Source organism: Macrotis lagotis, chromosome 1 (assembly GCF_037893015.1).
Source record: "Macrotis lagotis isolate mMagLag1 chromosome 1, bilby.v1.9.chrom.fasta, whole genome shotgun sequence".
NCBI lineage: Eukaryota > Metazoa > Chordata > Mammalia > Peramelemorphia > Peramelidae > Macrotis > Macrotis lagotis.
Window position 1 is genome coordinate 413,416,942 of NC_133658.1, and position 7,041 is coordinate 413,423,982.

Consider the following 7,041-nt stretch of genomic DNA (forward strand, 5'->3'; position numbering starts at 1 on the left):
GTAAGAGTTCTTATTTTTTGCCTTCCCTTGACCTAACTATAATTCTGATCATGCAAGCTTAATTCTCCTGGTAGCTATAAGAAGCAAAGTCCGTATGGGCATCTATCTCTAGACCCTCTACTACTAGTAACCTCACTGCACTGGCTTGCTGAGTGCCTAGCTCATTATTTAGTTTTTCTGGGCCCAGTTCTTTTGTTACTTCAAGAAGGTTACAACATTCTCAAGCAATTTTAAATTCAGTTAACCTGCTTCCCTTGCTTCTCTCTTTGAAAAAATAAAAAGTCATATAACATTACATGATGAAACAAACCAGTCCAAATCTCCAAGCAGGGTGTTTTTTTTTTTTTTTTATGGCATGTGAATATATTCTTATTGTAGCTTCACTATAGTATTAACTTTACTTTAATGGAATCATTGTATAATTTGGGCACACTGATATTCTGCAGTCATAAAATCCAATGGTCTGCTCTATCTTGTATTCTGTGAAAGTATGACAGATGCATTCAAGGGGCTTTTGGTTGTGGGTAGTGGAACTGACCTTTTGGCTTAGGCTTCCATCTTTGTCTCAAGTGGACTCTGCCTGAGATTCAGTGCTACAGATGATGAATGATGTTTCTTCTTCAAAATACAGTCTTCTAAGTGGTCATTTTTGCTTTTCCCCACTGCTGCCAATTCCATCCTTTACAGACAGTATTTAAGATAGAGCTAGCAAAAAGGATTTCTCTGAACCATTTGTTTGAGAAATCTCTGTGGAGAAATGCATTTTCCTACCTCCCATCTCCTCTCTTGTTGTGATGTATAGTACTGTTTGATTTGGTTTTGTTTCTCAGCAGAGTCCTGTGTGTGACTCCTCATGCGGCTTTGAGGTTTTCAACAATAAATAACTTGCTTTATCATCTTGTTTTTCGCCAGTTTCACACCCTGGGAATATAAGACTAGCCACCCTTTTTGGCAATGTGATTAGTGTAGAAATTGCAGGAGAATAGATAAGCTGAGGAGTCATCAATTTGCTGAAGTTGGATTTAGCATTGCTGGGAAGAGAAAATGTTGCATAATTATTGCTTATGTACAGTTAAACCTATTAGCCCACAGATATCAAGTACAGAAGAAAATGCAGTAATGTTATTATAATGGGATGATAGTTGTCATTATAATAATCAGTTTACCTCTGATAAGAGGTAAATTCTGAAATTAATATGGGGGAAGGATTAACCTTTAATGGAAAAATGAATAGATATTTAATCTACCTGAAAATGTGGTTTATTTGTGGGTGTTCCATGAATCTAGTGTTTCACTGATGAATAGAATAGTATTGAGTTGTTGATTATTGTCATCTTCCTGATTACAATAAATAAAAAGAAGCCCTCGGCTTGGTTTAAGGTGGTTTAGCTATGTAATAACTAATTAGTGCTGCAGAACAACAATACATTGAGATTTATGCTTTTGGAACTTCAGAAAATCCTACTTTATCCTTGTGACTGCTGAGGATGAGCTATGATGATCCCAAAGACAGGAGGAAGTTCTCATCAGGGGACCATAGTCAGTATCCAGATGGTGGTATCTAATCTGCCTCTTGTGTTTTCAGCATGCTAGGATGCCTCCCATGGCTTGGATTTCTAGTAAGCTAGGAAAGTGGGCTGTTGTGGCTAGTCTTGGAGTTGGGGGAGATGTGTGTGTGTGTGTGTGTGTGTGTGTGTGTGTGTGTGTGTGTGTGTGTATGTGTGTGTGTGCGCGCGCGCACGCGTGCACACACACATAGTTAGGTCTGTTTATTATGTGATTTTTTTTTTATTTAGTTGGGAAAAGGCTTTGTCTTTTTCTTCAAGGAAGGAAAAGATCTAAGTGTAATAAATTACTGAATAAATTGTGGTTTTTACCTCTGCCTAAGATATCTGGGTCCCCTTTTTCTTTTGGGTGACTGGGAGGGAGTTGCTAACCTGTATGGCTCAAAGCTGCTTTTCTTGGGATTAGTATTTTTACTCGCTGAAGGTTTTTATGTTTCCCATTGTGATTATCTTTTTTAGCTGACTTTTATTTTGGAAAACTCTGACAATTGCAGGACACAGACATTAACTTTTGCAAGACATTTCGTTTAGGGGAGAGAAGGTGAAAAAAAGGAGGAAAATGACAGTTTAGCCCATTATTATTATTATTACCACCTAAGAAAAGCAGTTTCTCAAAGTAGGCAAGTGATAGTCAAGGTTTAGTGCTTTGGATCTAACCAAATTTAAATCTTAGTTCTCTTTAGAATCAAAATTGAACTTCATTAACTTGAACGCTAAAGTTTTTTTGGGGGAAAGATATAAAGAGAAAGGGACAACTTTTAAGTTTCCTTTTTTCACTCAGATTAGCTAACCCAATAATTTTGAGATGTAATTTATTAACTATCTTCTATTGCTTTGACTCCAAAGAACTGAGTATTTTCTTCATTAAACCAAATATAGCCTGTTGCATTTTCGCCTTAAGGCATAGTCTCCTTAAGGAAATACCTGGAGTTCGGAGTCTTCCAGGATTAAGGCTGGGAAGGCTTTGAATCTCCCGAGATCTTTTTACTTCTGATCTCTGCTGGTCCTGTTTTAGTTGGCACTCATTGAGGCCCTCCATGCTGTTGACCAGACAGACCTTTTAAAATGGATTGTCAAATCAGGCAACTGGAAAGACCTGGTAACAATTATGATTTTGATGAACAAATAGTAACCCCATTATCTGGAATGCTTACAGGTCATCTTTTCCATAAAATCAGTTCAAACATTGGAGGCAGCTAGTTTGTAAGGGAAGTAGATAAATTAATGGCCTAGGTTTGGAGTCAAAAAACCCGAGTTTCAGTCCTACCTAAGGTATTTAATAGCTGTGTGATTCTGGGATGAGAGAGTTGGATTTCAAAGCCCCTTAGAGCCTTTAGTCCTTTGAACTGTCTATGAATGAAAAGTATTCTGACTTCCATAAACATTGGAATAAACAGTCTATCTTTTGTTGGTGACTACTACATGGAAAATAGGGAGGGACAGGGACTTGAGGAGGCTGCTAGATATATGGTGACTTGAAAAAGGTCACAATTAGCAGCAGCAATATTAGAACCAACTGTCATCACATTTTGTGTGTCTCATAATGTCTCACTCATAATTCCCAGTTTTTCCATGACACCTTGGAAACAACAATCTGGTCTTGCACAACAAAATCCAATAAAAATAATTTGTACCTCTTAAACATTGTGTGTATATATATAGTGCTTATTAATTACTCTTTATCTCCTTCCAGTCCATGTTCATTGCTCTGTTTATAGAATAGGATGCTTACACAGACTCACAGACATAGACACAGATATACACACACACACACACATACTCTCTCTCTCTCTCTCTCTCTCTCTCTCTCTTTCTCTTTCTCACTCTCTCTCTGATTCTGCCTTCTTTGCTTCCAGTTACACTGCTGCTCCCTGGGTACAGGTTCTTCCATTAACCATGCAGTTTTTTCCAGTTGTTTCCTGTGATCCTTAGAGATGCATATTGTAATTGTTCATTCTATTCATTCCAGACCTTTTGTAGACTCCTTCCAGCTTCTCATTCAAGTTCAATTTTCCTCCTCCAGCCCCATGTAGTCTAGCACCCAGGAATTGTCTGTTTCTCTGTGCGGTGGCGGCACTTGATATTTTAGAGCTTATTTCTTGGCATGGCAGGATCATGCCATCTGGAATAACCTCCTGTATTTTGCTGCTTTGTTGATTCTACATTTCTGTCTGGGGTCATCCTTTGCCTTATTTCCTTGTTGCTTTAAGCCATCTCTTTTTTTTTTTTCTTTCCTGGCCAAATTATGTGAGATATATTTAGAATAGAGGCAAGTAGGAAAAGCAATCTATTATTTCATTTACTATAATTATATACTTGGGCCTTTGTATCTTTAAAGAGAATGATAATAAAAGACTCCAAGGGTTACGATTAAATTCCAGAGGGTGATTAGCTAAATGTCCTATGGCTTTTGCTGTAGTTTTGTGGGATTGCATTCTCTATAGCAAATCAAGTCTTAGCATTACAGTAGTTTGCTTCACCTTCCAAAACAACTCATCTCATTTCCTGTGGCACTGAGCCTGTTTTGCTGAGAATTCATTTAGAAACTGAGTGGGCTGGTACAGCTTTTTAGCCATTTTCAGGGTTGTCTCCATCCTTTCTGTACTGAGTTCTGCAGTCATATTGTCAGTAATATTACAGACTTTTTTGGAATATACTATGATTTTCTTGGTTTGTGGACTTCCCTGTCAGGAAAATTTCTCTACTAAAATATATCTGTAGTGTGCTTATTTATAGTCTTTCTTGTGTACATGAAGTAGACAAAGCCACCCTTTGTGGTAGATATTATTATTCCTATTTCCTGGATGAGAAAATTAAGGCCTAGGCTAAACTATGGTCACAAAGTAGTTAGTAGAATGTTAATGCAGGGTTAATGCAAATAATTTATGATCCATGGAAAGTTTATTGGATAATAATAGAACTATGTGAAGTTTAAAGAGGGATGAAGTGAGGAGGTGGGCAGGAAGAGAACTCCTTATTGAGTAAGGAACTCATGAAAAGCTTGAATTGGACTTTAAAGAATAATTATAGATCAAGTATAAAATTAGAATATCATGGAGGTATACTAGTAACACCTTTAATTCCTCTCTTAAGGGCCACTGGGTGTGTGCCAAACATCCTGAAGGGGTAAGATTCTTGGCATAATTGATTAGGCATAAAGATTTTGAGTTTGGGAGAAGCCATCCCTTCTGGTATTTGCTTCTGGCTATACCTCCTAGTAGGTGTGTCTGACATTTAGCCCCATTCTAAGTAGAAGGCCATTACCTTCTTTGATGGAGAAGTAACTTTTCAGATCCTACTTTCTGATAGTAATATATAAGGACCTAGTTCCAAGATTCCATTTTGGAGATCTGGTTCTTTAGACAAACCACCCATGAACACCTAAGTAACCAGCAAACAGAGAAATAATAATAAATGTGTATATTTTAACCTAATTCTGTTTTGTTCTTTTTTTAAAGATTTTTCAAGGCAATGGGGTTAAGTGGCTTGCCCAAGGCCAAACAGCTAGGCTGGATTTGAACTCAGGTACTCCTGACTCCAAGGCCAGTGCTCTATTCACTGCTCCACCTAGCCACCCCTGTTTTGTTCTTTCTTAAGTCCAAACCCTGTAGGTTAATGTTTGAACCTTATTAGGACAAACTCTGAAAGTTAATACATATTTAATCTAATTATTATTTTTAAGTCAAAACTATGGAAGTCTTCACTTTGCATAGGAAACAGCATAAAGGTCAGGAGGGTGGGGAAATGTGGGGTTTTATAGGGTTGATAAGTAGAGAATGTAGAAAGAAACATTCAGAGATAATGCTAGGACAGTGATGGATGTGAAGAGTCTTGATTATTGGGCTATAGAGTTTAACTATTAGTTGGTGTACAATATATGACAACATTCTGGATGAAAGAGTAACATGAATTGATCTTTGGGTAAAGAAACTAAATTTAGGAGAAGTGTGGAGGAGGTCAGAGAGTAAAGGCAGGAAAGACTATTGTCCAAGCAGGTAGAATTGAGGGTCTGTATAAGGATGACGTGAACCAAAGTAGAGATGAGGCAGAAGTAAATTTGATAGGACTTGGCATGTGATTGGATGGGAGAGGTGAAAGAAGGGTGAGTGAAGACTCCCAGAATAATAACAACAAAATTTCTTTTTTTTTTAAATTTATTTTTATTAAAGATATTGAGTTTTACAACCCCCCCCATCTTACCCCCACCGAAAGCAATCTGTCAGTCTTTGCTTTATTTCCATGTTGTACCAAATTGGGTGTGATAAGAGAGAAATCATATCCTTAAAGAAGAGACAATAAGTCTAAGAGGTAACAAGATCAGACAATAAGATATCTGTTTTTTTTCTAAATTAAAGGGGAATAGTCCTTGAACTTTGTTGAAACTCCACAGCTCCTTATCTGGGTACAGATGGCACTCTCCTTTGCAGACAGCCCAAAATTGTACCTGATTGTTGCACTGATGGAATGAGTGAGTCTTTCAAGGTTGAACATCATTCTCATGTTGCTGTTAGGGTGTATGGTGTTTTTCTGGTTCTGCTCATGTCACTCAGCATCAGTTCATGCAAATCCTTCCACGCTTCCCTGAAATCCCTTCCCTCCTGGTTTCTGATAGAACAATAGTGTTCCATGACATACATATACCACAGTTTGCTAAGCCATTCCCCAATTGAAGGACATGTAGTTGATTTCCAATTCTTTGCCACCACAAACAGGATTGCTATAAATATTTTTGTACAAGTAATCTTTTTACCCTTTTTCATCATCTCTTCAGGATATAGACCCAGTAATGGTATTTCTGTGTCAGAGGGTATGCGCATTTTTGTTGCCCTTTGGGCGTAGTTCCAAATAGCTCTCAAGAAGGGTTGGATGAGTTCACAACTGCACCAACAGTGTAATAGTGTCCCAGATTTCCCACAACCCTTCAAACAATGATCATTATCCTTCCTGGTAATATTGACCAATCTGAGAGGTGTGAGGTGGTACCTCAGAGAAGCTTTAATTTGCATTTCTCTAGTAATTAATGATTTAGAGCATTTTTTCATATGGCTATGGATTGCTTTGATCTCCTCATCTGTAAATTGCCTTTGCATATCCTTTGACCATTTGTCAATTGGGGAATGGCTTTTTGTTTTAAAAATATGACTCAGTTCTCTGTATATTTTAGAAATGAGTCCTTTGTCAGAATCATTAGTTGAAAAGATTGTTTCCCAATTTACTACATTTCTTTTGATCTTGGTTACAGTGGTTTTATCTGTGCAAAAGCTTTTTAATTTAATGTAATCGAAATCATCTAATTGGTTTTTGGTGACGTTCTCCAACTCTTCCTTAGTCATAAACTGCTCCCCTTTCCATAGATCTAACAGGTAAACTAGTCCCTGATCTTCTAATTTGCTTATAGTATTGTTTTTTATGTCTAAGTCCTGTAACCATTTGGATCTTATCTTGGTAAAGGGTGTTAGGTGTTGGTCTAATCTAA

The 7,041-nt window shown here is 37.4% G+C and overlaps 1 long non-coding RNA gene across 1 annotated transcript; it reads right to left on the reverse strand.

The window, feature by feature from the left end:
- Positions 1–386: 386 nt before the first annotated feature.
- LOC141506290 (uncharacterized) lies at positions 387–2,621 on the reverse strand. Its single transcript, XR_012473806.1, has 2 exons — positions 2,490–2,621; positions 387–1,031 (listed from the first exon to the last, which is right to left on the reverse strand). It is a non-coding gene; the product is annotated as an uncharacterized LOC141506290 (long non-coding RNA).
- Between the last annotated feature and the right edge of the window lie 4,420 nt (positions 2,622–7,041).